This window comes from Rousettus aegyptiacus, unplaced genomic scaffold (genome assembly GCF_014176215.1).
Source record: "Rousettus aegyptiacus isolate mRouAeg1 unplaced genomic scaffold, mRouAeg1.p scaffold_m13_p_4, whole genome shotgun sequence".
NCBI classification, from domain to species: Eukaryota; Metazoa; Chordata; class Mammalia; order Chiroptera; family Pteropodidae; genus Rousettus; species Rousettus aegyptiacus.
Genome location: NW_023416307.1, coordinates 77,790,277 through 77,809,763, shown reverse-complemented (window position 1 = coordinate 77,809,763; position 19,487 = coordinate 77,790,277). Strand labels below are relative to the sequence as shown.

The 19,487-nt window shown below is 31.3% G+C and overlaps 1 pseudogene; it reads left to right on the top strand.

Moving 5' to 3' along the window:
• Positions 1 to 9,009: 9,009 nt before the first annotated feature.
• Positions 9,010 to 9,128, top strand: LOC118602605 (annotated as a pseudogene).
• Positions 9,129 to 19,487: the final 10,359 nt, after the last annotated feature.

Here is a 19,487-nt window from a genome sequence, read left to right as displayed (position 1 = left end):
TCCTCACATGGAAGTGGAATATGAATTAAATTTGATACTTTTAAGTGAGAGGAAAATGAAGAAGTCTTGATATCATTTAGTAAAATATTCAAATAACAAATCAAATTATACTTGCCTTTATTCATTTGATCACTAATGTTATATTTCCCCTAAGAAATGTAGTTTACATTATTTTTATTTCTATTTATATAATTCCATCCTTTGTTTATTTGCTATTCTGTCACAAATGACTTTAACAACATGGTATCTATTTATAAACTACCACGTGGTATCTTTACTCCTATCATATGTAAAAACTAAGCTTTTCCTTCATAAGAAGAGAAGTTTGTGAAGCCAGAACTTTAAAATAATATATTTTAAAATTATATGTCAACTTTGGCCTGCCGCCTATTTAACTATTGAAGTATAGTTTTATTGTTCTTTATATATATATACATATATATATATATATATATATATATATATATATATATATATAATGAAAAAGCTAATTTTTTTTACAACCATTCTTTACCTGGCAGTTTCTCTTCTGGTAAATTAAAGAAATTTGGGACATGGTTGCTTAAAGTACAGTGGGATCTGGATTGTGTTGCCGAGTTAGAGTAGAGGCTGAAACTGATATATTAGCAGGGCCCTATTTGCACTAAAAATTAAATTGTTTGCCAATAGTTTCAAAATGTGTGTCATCTCTCCTTTTCACACCTCTTTCTCCTTTATTTTACTCATTATATTTAAAGACAATGCCATATTCAGAATAACTCCATTTAATCTTGCCTGACATTTGGGGTGGGGGTAGAGGAGTACTGCTATCTTTTCACAACTTGGTTAGCCCCATAAGTGAAGGCTCTGATGATGAGTACCCATGTGCATAGATTTTTTCTGAGCTGGTGTTAGTGTCTACACCCTTACACACACAAGATTAGAACACATCTACAATGAGTACCATCTGATAGCTTCAAACATTTAAAAATAATATAATCTGCCTCTGACTGTCATCCACAGTCCCCAGTGAGAGTTGCGAAAGCAACCTATGTTTGTTAGGAGATTGAATCAATCAAGAGCTGTTTTATATCTTTTGGGAGGGGTTATCTCTTTAACATTACTTAGAGCTAATCTAAATTACTAAAATAATTTAGAAAAAAAATACATGTGTGTACATACGCACACATACGGATTGAAGAGAAACATTCTGAATGTAAGCTCCATGATTGTACATCACATGGACTAACTCTATGTCCATAGCCTTGACTTGACTGTAGAGACAAATTTACATAACATGCAAATGCCAAGTTTACTATACACACACTGTATTTATCAGAGTTAGAGTCTAGTCTACCTCAGTAATGCCTGAATAGATACATAGGTGGATACATACCTTACACACAGATAAAAGTGAATAGCAATGATTACATAAAGATATAAGCATTAAAAGTATAATAGTCACCTTTTAAAAGTTATGTAAAATTTAGTCGCACAATTAGGAAAATTTAGATTTTTTTTAAGTAAATAAAGTTGTGATAATTTAAGTTATTATCTCAGATTCTGGTTGATGTTTTTAACAACAGCAATAAGTTCTCTAAAGGGTAGTTACTGCTCAATTAGTAGAAATCATGGCGTTTACTTAATATGATACTTAATGAAGTAATTATATCTACTTTTATATATATTATGTTTTAATCACAGAGGCATTTGCCTATGAATATCTAAGTTTTTGTAAGATATTATAACACATGTTTAAGCATAGGTAAAACGGAAGCTATCTGTTTCTCCTAATGAAATCTCCATGGATATATAGTGTTCTGTATGTCTGTGGAGTAAACCTATCTATTTTTTTTAAATGTTCAAAAGGTCAGCTTATATTATGAGCAAGTGTAACAAACTTCAAAATGACAGAATGTAGTGAAGATTTATTTTCATTTTGAGTAAATTTAGTTTACCTGAAATAAAAATTGAAGTTATGTCTTTGAGTGGTAAACACACAATGCAATATACATATGACATATTATTGAATTGTACACTTGAAACCTATATAATTTCATTAAGCAATGTCAGTCCAATAAATTTAATTTAAAAAAAATTAAATTATGATATGGGGAGTATGTGGAATAGGAGTCATAAAATATAATTCTTTCTAATGGTATTCTTAGAAGTTGTAATTGCAAAACAGCACCTTGTCATTCCCATAAGAATATCATCTCTTTGTGACCACAAATAATATTACCTACTTCTTATCCTATACCTTGACTACATCCTAGATAATACAGGTTTATTCTATTTGTTCCAACTTCTTTCTCTTTAATATATCCCGATTTCTATAAGAAATCACGCATTCACTTAGCTATAAATTCACCTATAGATTAGGAAGTGCATTCATTATCTGTGTACATTATCTGATTTAATTCTTAATGCAATTCCATGGGTATTGTTATATGGAGAAAATAATTTTTAAATATTTTAGATGATATAGATAAAAGTCACACAGTAATTACAAGTGTCAAAGTCAGTGTTTGACATTTAAACATTATACTATGCTACGTGGCATTTCCAAGTGTGTTTACTTCGTTTACAGAGTTTTCAGTTGTCACATAGTCATCTAGTAACACAACAAGAATGTATACTCTAAAAAGTCATGTGATAGATGCTAACCTAAACTATACTTAAAACTTTTCTTGTAGGAGTAAATCATCCAATTATGGACTCTATTGATTATTAAAAATGATTCCATTCTACTTTTCATCCATTCAACAAATAGGAATCTATTATGCACTAGGCATTGTAGTATCAATGATAGTATACTTTTCTCTAATAAACTTACAGTTTAAGAGGAAAATGGCACAAAAGCATTAAGTGTTGTAAATGTTATGCTAGAGGTATAATATAATATATTGTAGCATATAAGGGATTATAGTGAAGTCTTGGTTTTTTAGGAGTCAGCTCTGAGAAATGAGTCTTAAGAAGCAATAGGTGGGAAGAGGAGCAATTCAAAAAAAAGAAATAATAGATAACAAGATCTTACCATAAGAGAGCAAAGAGCTAAGGGTTTCTTGAACCCAGAATTTGAGGGTGAGCATGAAGGTATATGCCCGCCATTTAATAGCAGTTCCATTAAAATACAGAGTACTTAAACTGGTCTTTATGCTTTTGCTAGAGTCTCAAAATAATTGGTCTAATACAAGTTTTAAATAATGAAATTTATGAAAATGCATGGATTATCTATCAAGTGAGAAGCACTGTCCAGCTCAATTATTCTCAACCTGAGGCAATGTTGTTCCCATGGAATATTTGACAACATTATAAAATAATTGATAAATAGTATCAAAAGAGCACTAAAGAAATCCTTTTTCAAAGGGATAATTTATATACCCATTCAATAACAAGTATTAAGTACCTGGTCTATTCCATGTACAAAGAAAATGAGAAGCAAGAAGCAAAACCAATACCTAAGAAATATATATTCTAGTAGGGGACAAAGGCAAATAAGTAATTACAATATAGCAAGTAGTTACCGTAGATCACTTACCCAGCATCCATTCCTTCCTCCTTCCTTCTAAATAGAACTCTAATTTTTATTTTCACCTCCTTCATTGCATCAGGGTTTTTAATGTTTTGATAAATTTAATCCAGTGCTTCTCATCTGAGAGATTTGTCACCAGGGGCATTTGGGAATATCTGGAGACACTGCCGATTATAATGATTTATACGGCGACATCTAGTGAATATATGACAAGAATGCTGCTAAACATACTACAATGCACAGAAAATTTTCCTACAATAAAAATATATTTGATTCAAAATGTCATTAGTGCTAAAGTTGAGAAAGCTTAGTGTAATGGTTAAGAGCATAATCAGACTGGTTTTAAGCTCAGCACTACATATCCTGGTTGACTGAATTAAAAACATTTTTTAATAGCTTTATGAAGGTATTATTGATATACAAATAATTGTGCATATTTAATGTGAACAATTTGCTGATTTTGAACATATGCCCCCATGTAATACTATCACCCCAGTCAAGGTTATAGACTTATCCAACACCTCCCAGCATTCCCTTAGATCTTTTTTTTTTTGTAAGATCAAAACATGATACTTAATCTCTTAACAAATTTTAAAGTGCACATTACTGTATTGTTAACTATAAACACAATGGTTCACTGCAGATCTCTAGAACTTATTCATCTAGTATAACTTAAACTTTATAATCACTGAATTTCTTAACAATGCATTTAATCTTTTAGTGCCTGGGTTTCCACATCTGTAAATAACAATATTAATAGCTTCTATTTCACAGAATTCCTTTAAGGGTTAAATATATTCACACATACAAATCACCAGGAGTGATGACTGACATTCAATAAATGTTAGCTATTAAGTTCTTCAAAGTTCAGGGAATGAAATAAATGGAAAAAAAAATGAAAGAGAATCCATTGAATGAGAGAATATATTTATTTGCACATGATATATCTGTTAAGGAGTTAATATCTGAAATATATGAAGAATTCATACAACTCAATAACAACAACAAAAAATCTGATCAAAAAATAAGCAGAGAACATGAATAGGCATTTCTCCAAAGATGACATACTAACATACCAACAGATATATAAAAAGATGATGTGTCCCTAATCATCAGAGAAATGCAAATCAAAACCAAAATGAAATACCACCTCATACCTGTCAGAACGGCTATTATCAGAAGTCAAAAATAACAAGTGTTGCAGAAAAAATGAAGAAAAAAGAACTTTTGTGCAGTTGGTGGGGTGTGAATTGGGGCAGCCGCTCTGGAAAACGGCATGAAGATTCCTCGAAAAACAGCAAATAGAACTACCATTCGACCCAGTTATTCCAGTTCTCAGCATTTATCCAAAAAAAGAAAAAAAAAACCCTACTCATTCAAATAGATATATGCACCCATAAATTCACTGCAGCATTATTTATTTATAACAGCCAAGGTATGGCTGCAACCTGGAGTCCATTAATAGATAAAAGGGTAAAGATGTAGGATATGCAAATATGCACACATATGTATATACACAAACACACACACACACATATACATGCATACATATATACATACACATATATACACAATGAAATATTACTAAGCAGTAAAAAAGAATGAACTCTTGCCATTTGCAACATGGATGGACCTAGAGGGTATTATGTTAAGTGAAATAAGCCACACTGAAAAAGACAAATACCATATAATTTTACTTATATATGGAATTTACATGAGTAAACAAACAAATAAAACGAAATAAAAACAGACTCACAAAAACAGAGATCAAACTGATGGCTGCCAGAGGGGAGGGGTGAGGAGTAATTGAAAAAGGTAAAGGGGAATATAGTCAATAATATCGTGATAACATTGCATGATATCAGATGGTTACTAGCTTAGTGCAATGATCATATTGTAAGACACATAAATGTTAAATCACTATAGTACACCTGAAATTGACATGCTATTGTGTGCCAACTATACTTTAAAAAGAAAAAAAAAACTGGATGAAGATTGATTGAAAATGTGAAGTATTATTGAAAATTCAGCTTTCTTATTTCCTTTTCTAGAGTCCTGGTCAGTATATGTTAATATTCAGAATTTACATTTTGTTGATAGTCCAAATATCTGAGATTTTTTGCTAGGACATATATTAGTTTAGAAAAAGCTACAATTTTTACTCTTCCAGTAGCTTAAGTCTGCAAATACAATTAAATTTAATTAATTTGGACATTGAAAAATTTTAATTTCTAGAGCTTAGCCAAAATGTATTTTTCACAGAAGGAAAAAAAAGTTAGCTAATTATTCAACTTGTCATAGAATTTTTATGTTTTTCAGGAGTTAAGAAATTGTTCAAGCTCTTAAAAATTATTTATATAAATAATTACCAATACTTCATCTACTCATCTACTTTATTCTACTAAAGCAAAATATCAAAGGACTTCCAGGGAAAAAAATAACCCCACTCTCATTCTTTAATAATTCACCATCTTAAAATTTTATTTTCCTGCAATATATATGAAACAGTGCATCTTTGCTTCACTTACCCTAAACTTTAACCAAGAAATAAACTATAAGAAAACCATATATACAGTCTATTCTACATTTCAAAATTAAATTATTTTAAAAGTTACCAAATGCAACCAGATGCTAAATAGTAATACTGATAAAATCCTTTTATTGTATTTAATATTTGACCATTAAAAGTAGCACATTTTAATTTTAAATTATGTTTTAGAAATAATCGCAATTAAACTTAGGAAATATTAAGATAATTTATGTGCAAATATTTATCTGAATATAGTATTGTTTTTCTGTGTAGTATCATAATATTATCAAAATTATTTTTGAAAATAATCCCAAATTAAGTTTACAATTTTGGACTTGCAGACACTGTAGGGTACATAAAAGCAATTGAATTGACATTTTTTGTAGTAAAGCTCAGTTTCAAGAACTGAAAAAGGATCTGTGTAGGTGTCACTTACTATTTCCATCACATATAGTAATGCATAAATACATAAACAATGTTGTCATATTTATACTTTTTTTAAATAATAATTTTTTTATTATTTCTTCTTTTAATTTTCTTTTTATTGTCATTTAGCTTCAAAACAGCAATATTCTGCCCCTTCTAGGAATGTTAACCTAGTACTCTTTTTTATTTTCTTCATGCTTACATAATTATACAGATCTTTTATAAATGTGTTCATATGAACCCATATAAAAACAAATGGTTTAGGGCCCATTAAGCACTTTACAAAAATGTACCTATTACATTCTCCTGCACCTTGCTTTTTTCCCTATAAATACTTCCTAGTTAATACTTCTAGACTAGAATTACTTCAATTTGTTCTTTTAAATGGGTGCATAATAGTAATGCAATGGATACACTCTAATTTATTTCTTCTATTCTTACAGATGGTCATTCAATGTTTCCAGGTTCATTTGTTTGACACAACCTACAAACACGTATGCAAATACTTATACTTACCTGATGTTGCTTGTTTTCTACAACATAGACTCTCAGGATGATAGTGAAAACTAATCAAAATCATTTAAAAGATATGCTTATAAATATAATAAAAGTGTTTATGAAAATGATTGAACCATCCCATGATGTAAGAATAATACACAGCTTAATAGATCGTAGATAACATAAATTATGCTGTTTTTGCGGCATCTCATTTCCATTCTCCCAGAATATCGACACTGATGCTTTCCTTTAATATTAGCAGAAAATCCTCAGCCTGTGTTTATATAATTGTTCAACATTTATATTAGACAAAGACTATTATTAACTCTTTGCGGAGGTCTTGCCTAGCTTTAATATGTTTAGCAAAATAAATAGCACTAGTTACTTTCACTGAAGAAGAGCTTGTCTCCACTGTCATCTTTCCACTGCTCCACTGTCTTCCTGCCTCTATGGTCTGCTTTTACTACTGTGGAGGGAGGGATCTCTCTTGCCAGCTTTTTACACAAAGAATACTTTTTTTTCAGACTGAGTATAGAGTGAAAGCTTCTTTCGCTGAACACAAACATGGACTCATGCTTCCTGTGCACCCCCATTACACAGGCTCTTTAAGCTATTTAACAAGTTTATACTTACAAATTACATCAGCTTCACTTTCACACACTTTTTAAAACGGTTCTGCCCCTTTAAAAAAAAAAAAAAAACTCCCTCCGTTGAATTTATTGGGTAAGTGCAATAAGTATTAACTGAATGAGTAATGTTAAACAATTACTTATTTATCCATTCATATAATCTGTACCTGGATTCTATACTAAATAGAATAAAACTGTGACCTAGTAAATGGCAAAATTTGAACCTAGAATTTTTTACTATAAGATTTTTTACTATAAGAATTTTTTACATAAGATTACATTTTCTTACATTTTACAAACACTTTAAAGAATACAATTTAAAGGTCTATTAAATGTTTAGATTTTATATTTGTATATATTATATATTACATTAATATTCATTACTAACATTATGTAACATTATATAATATAGGCATATAACATATGTGTATAGTATATGTGTGTGTGTGTATATATATATAAAATCTAAGGACATAAAACATTTAATATTATTTATTTTTATTCATAAATCTTAGGCTTTACAAATCCTGAACTGAGGACTTTCTAAAATCAAAATTAGATAGCCTAGTAGTTAAGTAATTCCCTAAAAATACTAAAAGCAATTCATAGGTGCAATACTTTTGAGAAATTTAGATTTTATTTAAAATGTAGCTGTTTTTACCTACCATTTTATCTTCAGTACATTGGCCAGTGTTGGCACATAGTAAACAGTCCATGAATGTTGACTAGTCCACGAATGTTTTGGTTTTGGAGACTTCAATTAGAAAGAAGTTTCAAAAACTAAGAAGCAGAAATTGCCATCTTCTCTGTCTAAAGGCAATGGCAATCAAAATAAAATACACTTGCTGAATTTATCTTTCTTACTGCTGAGATCAGTTTCTTCCTTTAAACATCCGAGTACTCTGCCATTATTTATTCTCATGGGCACACACAAAGGAGTGTTCTGGCACCCACTGCTAACACAAATCAGAGATTACTTGAAAGAAGAGTGCCTTCATATCTTCTCCTAATTTGTCTGGGGCATAAGTGATGTGCACTAGTAAAGTCTAATCATAATTCTGTTATCTTTTTTGAGGTAGGTTCAGTAGACATGTTTCCTCTACCAGACATATAAACTTTAGGACTAGTACAAATTGGGACAGAAATATTTCACAAGAATTTGGAAGCCTAAATGGTATTTCTCTTTTTGTAGTATTTATCACTTTTAATTTTTTTGATAATTGTAATTACAAATACCAATGTTTTCCCCCAAAGATATAAAACAAGCAAAAATACATTATTAATTGTTGTGTAAGAATCAGAGGTTTGTATGATTGTAAGGATAACTAGACCAGAACTGTCACAGTCACACAGTTTTCTAGTCATTTGTAAATTACATTTAAAAATAGATGTATTTGTAAAAACTAAGTATAGTGTATGGCCATGCCACCCTGAACAAGCTCGATCCCATCTGATCTCAGAAGCTAAGCAGGGTCGGGCCTTATTAGTACTTGGATGGGAGACCACCTAGGAAGACCAGGTGTTATAGGTGTAAAAAATAAAAAATAAGGGATTTTAAGTTGACAGGGTCCTTGCAATCTGTGAGGTCAACCAAGGGTCAACTTGCCTAAAAAAATAAAAATAATAATAATAAATAAAATTAATAAAAAATAAGTATATAAATAAAATTTTATAAATTGAATCAAATTTTAATTATTACAGGTTAGTAATGTTTTTGTAGTGCTGATTGTTTCTTAAATTTATCTTTATTAATAAGAAAATGAATTTGTGTACTGTTTCATTAAAAAGACAATACACACCTAAACACCATGTCTCACACCTATCATTTAATATAATTGTTTTATGTATTAGTTATTTTTAGAAAATATAATCTCAATATAATCAGATTAATTATTGTTGTTATATCCCTTATGATCCCATTATTATAATAACCTCCTTAATAATCTATGGTTGATGCCTGCCACCATGTTAGATCCCTATGTTGGTGGACAATCATAAGTGTAGATCTCATACTGTAGAGTAAGTCAAGATTTATCTTGAAGATGCCTATTTAATATTTAAGCCAACCTTAATTTTCTCCGTAGCGTGTCTGGTTCTTTCCCCTGGCTTAGAACGTACAAAGATTCAACTTGCAGACTAAGGAGAGAAAGCGATCATACTCTAACACTTCCAAAGGGAGAAATGATCTCCTTGCAACCATATCAAGGTTAAGAGAGAACTTTTATTTGATTTTCTGACAATCTTATTTGAAACAGTTTGGAAAAACTGGTCAAATATGCCATTTTTAGGATCTATGAAGAATTAATATGACTTTGAGAGACAAAATTAAGTTTAATATGTTCTATTTTCCTGAAAAAATAAATTAAAATAAAACATAAATATAATAGCTAAAACAAGTCACAATTAGAAGAACTAAGTTATAGGAAGTTTAGGAGAATAACCAGTTTCTGTATCCTTGAGAAAACTTAAATTCTCTGTAGTTTTTATAGGGATGTATGCTGTTATGTTTTGGAATATTTAACTCATGCTTCAAAGCTGATTAATCTCATCATATTATTGATTCCTTTGGCTTAACTCTAGAAACAGGGTTAGTAGACAAATCTAGTTCCCTATTAGAGCAGTCTCTGACAATTTACTTAAGCATTCAGTTTTTCCTGCTCTAAATGACAGAAAACTGAGAGCTCAGATTTCTAGAAACATCCACATGGTATAAAAATTTAGGAAAGAGATCTAGAATAAATTCAGTGATTTTTCAGAATACTGAAACTAACTCAGGCCAGAATAGACCATAAAGAATGAAAGTCCAAACTTGTACAAAAATAGGTCTAATAATTATTCAAGAAAGTTATTGAAGAAACTAATTGAACAAAAGTTCAGAGAAAAGAAATATATATTATTTGATTGAAGCTAACAAGACACATTATGCTATCTTTGAATGAATGAATATAAAAGGGTGAATAAACAAATGAAACAATGTTTAGAAACAGGTGTTTGAGAAACCACAGAAGAATTTTACACTATTTGAACAGAACTTCTTTTTAAAATTAATGTTTTCCTACTATAACTTTAAAAATCTAGACAACAAAAAAAGTTACATAATTTTGAAATAAATGAAAAAAGAGATGTGATATAAAATGCGAAAAAAATGTAGAGTATTGAAGTATAATAATTTAGACTTTTATTCATTTTCTTGGCATTCTTAAGGGAAGGTTGTATTCTTAATGATCTCTTTTCTTTAAACTGAACTTTCTCTGCAGTGGAAGTAAGTTGTTTTCAGTTAGGATACAGAAATCCTCTTAAAGCAGTGCATTCCTTTTCTATAACACAGTTTTCACCAGGTAACCTCCTGATCTTTACTTATTTATCTGAACAAACCTACTTACTTGGAAGGTGCTGTGGTGAAAAGATGCCAAGTTCTCCTACCCGGTTGTAAATTATTAGCATTCTGGCTTATATATCAATCTCTTTTAAGTATGATCACTGAGAGTCAAAGAATAATCACACTTGAATATGCTGACAAAAGAGTACATCTGAATCAGCACAGCTGGATCATGGTGAATCTGTGAGGGTGTAACTCCCCAGTAAGTCCTGCCCTGAACATTCAGCTGTCCTTATACATTACATTATTATCAGGGAGCCTGAAAATTTCAAAGCCACCCTCCTGGATTGCAGCATGGTACAGAAAGCTATCACAGACTCTGTGTTTTTGGAGCCAGAATACTAAGAATTAAAAAGCCAACAGTTTAGTGAGTGAACTGGAGATTGGAATGAAAGAGTGGATTAATAAAAATAAATATCCATGTACTGTTAAAACTGAAAGATTATTAAAAGCTCTTGGATGTCTGTAGTACAGAGTTTGGATAAATAGAAAAACAAGACATTGAACACTGAGTGGCAAGGAAAGTTGGCTTTGTTGTAACAGAATTCTGAATACCTAGAGTTGACATTTTTTCTTAATTTCCTGATTAAGACAATTTACAGAGCCATACTAAATGCCCCCACTATATTCAGTTATATTTTAACAAGCAAAATACTTTATTTCATTTTAAGAAATTCTATACTCATGCCTTCTATTTGGATCATAGAAAACAAGCAAGTGATTCTTTCTAACATAGGTAATAAGAAAGTTATTGATATGATATTTCTCCCATCAGTTATTGACATTGTTTATATAAAACAAAACAAAATGCTTTACTTTGGGTTGCAGAATCTAATTATGAGTGTAACTATATATTCTACTAGAAGAGTATAGATATATTTCCTAAGTTAAATTATTTTAGGAATAATGTTGTTTATGTTTAATGATATCTATACATAAATTAAAGTTAACCTATAGAAGACACAATGATTCCACACCACAAACAAATACATTAAAGGTTCAGCGTCATTTAAAAATGATCATTTAATGATATTGGGTTGTATATTTTGAGCTTCAAACATTTCTAATGCCTAAACAAAAATTTATGAGACTGTTACGAAAGGGCTAACAACAATGACTTTCATATGACCATCTTTCTATTCTATTCATTTATACCATGTTTCAAAGACATAGCAATATAACAAGAAAATTCTTGGTCTTCAAGCATAAGTCTAGCATAGACTAGGCACTACATGAGTGTTTATTGAATCAATAGATGTCCTACTTTTAAATCTTGATTCCATTAGTTTCTGGCTCTGCGTGACTTTAGAAATGTTATTACTCTCTAAGAACTACAGTTTTTCCATCTGACAGTTTTCATATTAGATGCAAGAAACAGATAAACTTATTAAAATGCTTTGAAAACTATGAATTTATATATCTACATATTTAAATATTTTCATAATATCTTTCAAATACATTCAAAGATTTAAAAGTATGCCTAAATATAACTATTTACCTGCTCTGAAAAGGTAGATACAAAGAGGTTCTGGCAGTTTTATTTGTCATCATGTTGGTATCTCAGGTTGATTTAGAGGAGTTAAATATCTTAGTATCTTCTTCCCTCTATTTTATGTCCTTCTCTCAAAAACTCCTCCCTTGCTTAAAATGAGTAAAGATTATCTGCCAAAGATGTCCCTTATATATGTTATTTCTAGGTTAGATACTTGAATAATACAAAGTCATAGCAGACATTTAGCTGAGTCCTGTGTACAAATACAGTTAACAAGTGTTCAGTCTCAGATCTTGAAATTAAATGAAGTTAGTGGTTAGCCCTACCCGGATGAAATCTGTGCTCTTTCCTTTATTATCAAAATGGATGTAATATTATTTAATTAGTGAGTATATAGACCTAGAGAGAGAAGGTGGGAAGTTTTCAGAGAAAAAAATAAAAGGCACAATGAAAGAATATAAAGGTGAGATTATAACTAAGAAAACTGGGATCTTAAGTACATTTTTTTAGAAGTGAGATGGAGGAAGAGAAAACCAGTTAAAGTTTGCAGCAGATCAGAGATTAATTTGACACTGAGGATGAACAACTTGTTTTTTACTTATGGTGGTGGAGGTAATGAAACTGGTATGTGATTTGGATGATCAGGATTTGATAAGAAACAAAGTAGCTAAAGGAGAAGATTTTGGCTTCTGCTTATTATTTATGTCATTGGTTTGGTTGAAGACTCATTCACAATTAAATGAGAAAATAAAACAAATTTTTTGGAACCAAGAATGTGCAATCTAAACCAAGTCAGGGTATGAACCTGGGCCCAGATGTGTGGGAGGGTGAAACCTAGGAGATCAGTCATCCTCAGACTTTGGATAGAGCTGAGAGTACAGGTGCAGCCCAGTGATCCCAGCGGTGCTAAGAGAAGTGCCAGAGAACTGGTTGCCATACAAATTACATTTCCATTGCTTAAAAGCCCTGCAGTATTGAGCAAGAGATTGGACAGAATAAGTTTAAAGATTCTTTCCATCTGTAAAGTATCTATCAACAATGAATAATTTATCCTAATATTGTTTCTCTAAGATACAATTTATATCTAGAAGATCTTTGAATTGGATTTTTATGATTAGATTCTTACACTATTTCTATTCACGCATCAATCCTGTTAAGTACTATCATTTACAAGAGAAAAAGATATCATTATATCTGAGCTTTTATGTACTCCATCTGCTTAGAAGAGATGCATGTCTTTATGGCAGAAACACTACAAAAGGTGTTAGATTTCATGAAGTCTGATCAAGGTTAGAGGATACACAAAATGGGATGGTCTCCCATTTCTGCAATTGTGCTACTGATCGAGCCACATGAGATTAATTTTTAAATACTAAAATATGAGTATCTCACACAATATAACATTGTTTATTTCTATCTACCTTTCTTAGTCTCTTCCTGAAGTACCTTTGGCCATGAAGATAATAATTCTGCCTAATGTCATGTATCAGTTTCCTAGAGATGTTGTAACAAAGCCCCGAAACCTGAGGGGCTTAAAACCACAATTGTCACTTCACAGTTCTGGAGACTTGAAGTCTGAAATTAAGATGCTGTTAAGGTTATAATTTCTCTAATGGCTCTAGGGAAAAATCCTTCCATGCCTCTTCTAGCTTCTAATGCTTGCCAGCAATCTTCAGAATTCCTTGGCTTCTGCCTCGCTCCAGTCATATGGCTGTCTTCGGCCTGTGCATCTTCATTCTCTTCAAGTTTCCCTTTTATGAAAATATTGGATTAGGGCTCACCATATTGACCTCATTTTAACTTTAACCTTACCCCTGTAAAGACTATCTTTCCAAATAAGGTCACATTCTGAAGTACGGGGAGTTAGGAGATATATATATATATATATATCCTAACTTTATATAGGGGGGTGGGGTGGGGTGGGGGGATGGGGGGATGGGGGGACACAAGTCAACCCATAATAAACCTCAATACAGTTTGTAGACTTATATTGTCATATGCTATTTTTCCAAGCTGCTGTCTCTCTTTGTGTTTGCTCTTTGAAAAATACCAATGTGATAAAGTAACTCGTTGAGTTTAGCAAGCTTCTGCCCTAGGAGTTACATTTTTGAGAGTAAGGACTTATTAAAAGGACTGAGAGAGACTGTTCTCTCCTTAACTTGTGAAGATCCAGAACACGGCCCTTGCTCGTCATGAGTTACAGCAAAATGAAGAAGGCTAATAGATTGTAAATGCGTTTGTTCAGGGAGTGCTTCTGTCACTCCCTCCTTTATACTGTGCTGCTACTCAAACAAAATTTCATACTTCTTGTTGTCAATTTGCCACCTTTGCTCAGAAAGGAAGTCCTACCTGACTTTTAAAGTTTCTATGAAGAAAACTTTGCTTTATGTTATACAAAAATGACTCTAATATTAAAAGATTAATCCCTTTTGCCTCTAAACATATGATTAACCATAAATTATCACACTAGACCCGATCACGTCTTTCAAAAGTCTATTAAAAAACAAATTAACCTTTTCTCTCTAGGCTGAACTCCCTGGCTAATATGAAAATCAAGAGTAATTCAGGGCTCTTAGCTTTTGTTATCCCAGCCACATTCCTTTGTGTTTTCCAAGTTGAGTTGTGAGTAAAGACTGAGTCATACTAGCTTAATTAATTTAGTTGAGAACCAATTAAAAGCAGCATTTTGTGCATGAAAAAGCTTATCTGAAGTGTTTTGAATTTTAGCAGGAGTTTCCTCATTATCCAGGCTTCTGTACAGATGGCTTGTGCTGTGAGGTGGGGGAGGGGCACTTGCTTATGAGTAAGATACCCCCTAATTTTAGTCACAAGTGAATTCATATTAGTTTTCAATTCTAAAGAAGGTGCAATTTATATTTACTCTCACAAACATATATCACACAACAAAAATTATTACCAAGTTTCTTCTTGTTATAACAATGTAGAAGGGTTTGTTAGTAAGTAACCCATATGTTTTCTTCCTCCAGCAGACTAAATGATCCAAAAATGTACTGTAGGAAGAAGACTAAAGGGAGATGTACTTTCTGTATCCTTCTCACCCCATTCATTTGGAGTGGAACAAGGTGACTTAGCATTATTTTAAAAGTAGCATGGCCTAAAAATAGTGTGGTTTAAAGTAGTGTGGTCTTCAGATTTTTTGCCCAATGAAAGCAGATGTTTAAATGAAGTATTAACACATAAGTCTCCTCATCAGGATCTCTAGGTCTCTACATATTACTTGTATCTAGGTATGAGGTGAATCTAGCAAACAAATAATGTTTGCCAGAGAAGAAGGAGAAAAGTATTGGACAGTGAATGGGCTGATTTAAGGCAAGAGTCAGTAAACATTTTCTGTAAAGGGATAGATAATATGTATTTTAGATCTTGTGGACCAGATGTCTCTGTTTCTGGTTTCTGTCACAACTAATCACCTCTGCTGTTGTAGCATGAAAACAGTCATTGAGAATATATAAACTAATAGACAAGGCTGTGTTCCAATAAAACTTCATTTACCAAAACAGGAGAACAGTAAAATTTGGCCTGCAGGACATGGTTTCCTAATTCCTAATGTAGGATAGAGTAATGGCACTGACATGTGATGGGTGGGCAAGATTTTCACTCCTCTGGTGTTCAGTTTCCTCATCCTAAAATGAGGAGGTTGGACTAAGGAAGCCAGAAAATCTCTCCAGCTTTACATTTTCATGTTCACCTAGAGAGATGATCTCTGTAATTAACTCGAAGGACAGCTCTACAATTAGGCAGCTGATTCTCCAGTGCCATTAAAAAAAAATAAATAAATAAGAGGAAAAACTTAGTAACTTCTTTATTTGTGTGTGGGTGTCATCCAGATTAAAAATAGAAAACAATAGTTATGACACTAATACTTTTGAATTCTCTAGAGATCATGCACTCTATTTAAAAAAAATAAATATAATACTATTTAGAAAATTTTCAAAGGACCATTTACTTTAGAATAGAAAGTAATTTTTTACATTTGCTGATAAATATCTGAGTATTAGAGACCTAAGTGCAGGTAGAAGACCATAAGGCTAGGAAGTGTCTTTCATTAAACTGTGTTTTTGACGGGGCAAATCACTGGGAAAATTCTCTTTGCTAGAACACCTCATTATCCAGCAATGTAGAATAAATGGGGCATTGCTCTCTATTGATTTGCCACCATAGCCTCTGTAACTAAATGTGGCCTAAGGCAGCAGTTCTGAAAATAGGAGGGTCTCTGAAAGTTTAATTGTTGCTTAAATAATTTTCTATCACCATTACTCAGGAATTCAAATTTCTTCTCTTACTTGATGTTACGTTCGATATCCTCTTTGTATATTGTCTTTTCCAGCACAGCAGAATCAGTCACCTATTATGAAAATATCATTACATGTACACCCTGAGAGTAGTTCCACTATGGAGTGACTCAAAACTACAAATACACAAATAATCAGCTCTTATGACTCTGTTCCACTGGGTTTAGGTCTTGTATGTATAAATTTCACTCATGTTTAGAGTATCTTTATCACCTTCACCTTAAAACTCATCCTTAATGAAGCTCCCTTTCATAGCTCTGAGTAACTAAAATTCTATATATTTTTTTCTGCAGGTCTCCACATATGTTGGAAATGTTCTCTGTGAGATTATTCAAATAGTGAGCGGCTCAACTGGGTTCCATTCACATAATTTTCTACCCTAAGTTTTTTTCTTTCTTAAACATAGTATCAATTATTAACATCCTTTCAAAGGGTACAACAGTTAATTATATAATTTGACAAATTGCCCGCTATTTGTCAAAAACAGCATATATAAAAACAAGTTAAAATTTGGTTACTATATACTTGGCCAAACCAAAAAATACTGAGTAGTCATGATGTCTTTATGTTTCACAATAAGGAGCAGATAAAGAGAATAAGTTACTTACATGGATATTCTGTGGCATGTATTTTGCATCAGATTTATGTGACCAAATTTCATTAGCCACAAAATCTGACTCACTCTCCTTCCCCTCCAATTATTACAAAATTTGATATTATTATCACTTTAACAGGTAAAAATTTCTGGATAAATATAGATCCCTACTCTATCAGAAAACTTTTTAAAAATGTAACCATTATTTATCCTACTGTTTTCTGCTTGTGATCCCTTTAATTGATAATGCTTGAAGAAGTGAGATGGTTTGAAGATATCTACCCAGACACTGGTTTCACTTACCCGGCTATTTAATAGCTTGATTTTCTTTAAAATCCTGGTTTTTACAAAGTCCCAAAAGTATTATAAAATATAGGCAAAATTTTAAATATTGAAATAGTGGTCGAAGATTACATGTCTGTAATCTGTAGAGTGTCGTTATTTAAATGTGTATTAAGACCTTTGTTCCAGATGGCCTAAAATTCTTCTAATTGTTCAGTCCACTTTAATTTTATAAGAATTATTTAAAGACTGAAGTTCTTTTGCATAGTCTATCAGATGGATACTATTACTACAAAATGTTAAAAAGATGATAGGTAGATACTTGATAGATAGATAATAGATAGATAGATAGATAGATAGATAGATAGATAGATAGATAGATAGATAGATGATAGATAGATAGGTGATAGAAGATAGGTAATAGATATTATTAAAAAATCAATATAGCTGACAAAGGGAAAGTAAAATAGTGAAGGTAGAGGGAAGAAATCCTCATTGATGTATAATAAAAATGACTATAATATTGTGTTTGAATGCCAATATACTTCAGTTTACAAATATATTATACTCTATTTTTTTCTCAGCTTCATAAAGGATATTTACTTTGTCTCGATTATGTAATGTTTGAAAGTGCATCATGTAATAATTCATGTTTTCTATTTTGACATGGCTGTTAATAACTCACCTTCATATCTCCAGAAATCTTAATAATCCAATATTTTAAAGAGAGATAAGAATAAAACAAGCAAACAAAAAATTGATACAAAATCCTTATCTCCCAGATATCTCTAACCTTTTAGTGTTTTATACACATTTGTATGTTAACCCTTTCTTGGTTTTTATCTGGCAATCTATCTGGAACTCTGACTGAATTACCAAAAAACTCTGCATGACTATAAATGGACAGTATCAAAGGCAAAGTGAGATTTATAGTAAGGCTTGATCTTGAAAAAAAAAAAACAAAGAGGTGGAGAAGAAATACTGTCTGTTAGAAAATAAATTATTTCTATTGGAATGTATCCTTTAAAAATGTATTTTTCTATTCTATTAAAATTGTTCATCACCAATGCTCTTTGGGATTATATCACCCAGAAAAGCAATGCTTAAGGCAAAAGGTTGAGGATTTTCTTAACAAGAAAAAAGTATTATGATATTTTCAAAGGAAATATAGAATGTTTTTCTAATAAGCACATTAATAACTTGCAAATGTGTTGTCACATTTAGGGCAACAATTTATAATACATTTCTCCTTAAGTATAAAAATTTCTGCATTAATTTAAGAAAAACATTAAGAGGAAATAAAAACTATGCAAAATTGCTTATTGAAAACAGTTTTAAATTTAAAAGTTAGTTGATTCGATTTTTATACTGACTACAGGTTGACAATTTTTCATAAGATTCAATCTTACTTTAGTTTATACATACAAGCATATCTAAATGGACCTCATTGAATTAATTTGTATCTGTCTTTTCTTTGTTGTTATACAGTAGTAGTTGGTTTATCACTCAATTCCACTTTAAATTTACATAATAAAACTTTATTGATAAGCAATTCAGAGTATCTTGCATGTTGACATATATTACCATTGCTGTAGAATAAATGTCTCAGTTTTAATAATAAAAATCATAGTCATCATTATTATCTTCAGCAGTGCTAGAAGGATTGCTGCTATTATGATCACTCCTGTCATTTTCTGAAGGAATTTTAAATATTGTATGTGAGGTACATGTTAGGAGAATTTTGGTTGCAAGTGTCACAAACCAAATTCAAGCAAGATTGGTCACAAATGATGTGTAGAAAGGATATGAGTATTGAAATGTGTTTACAT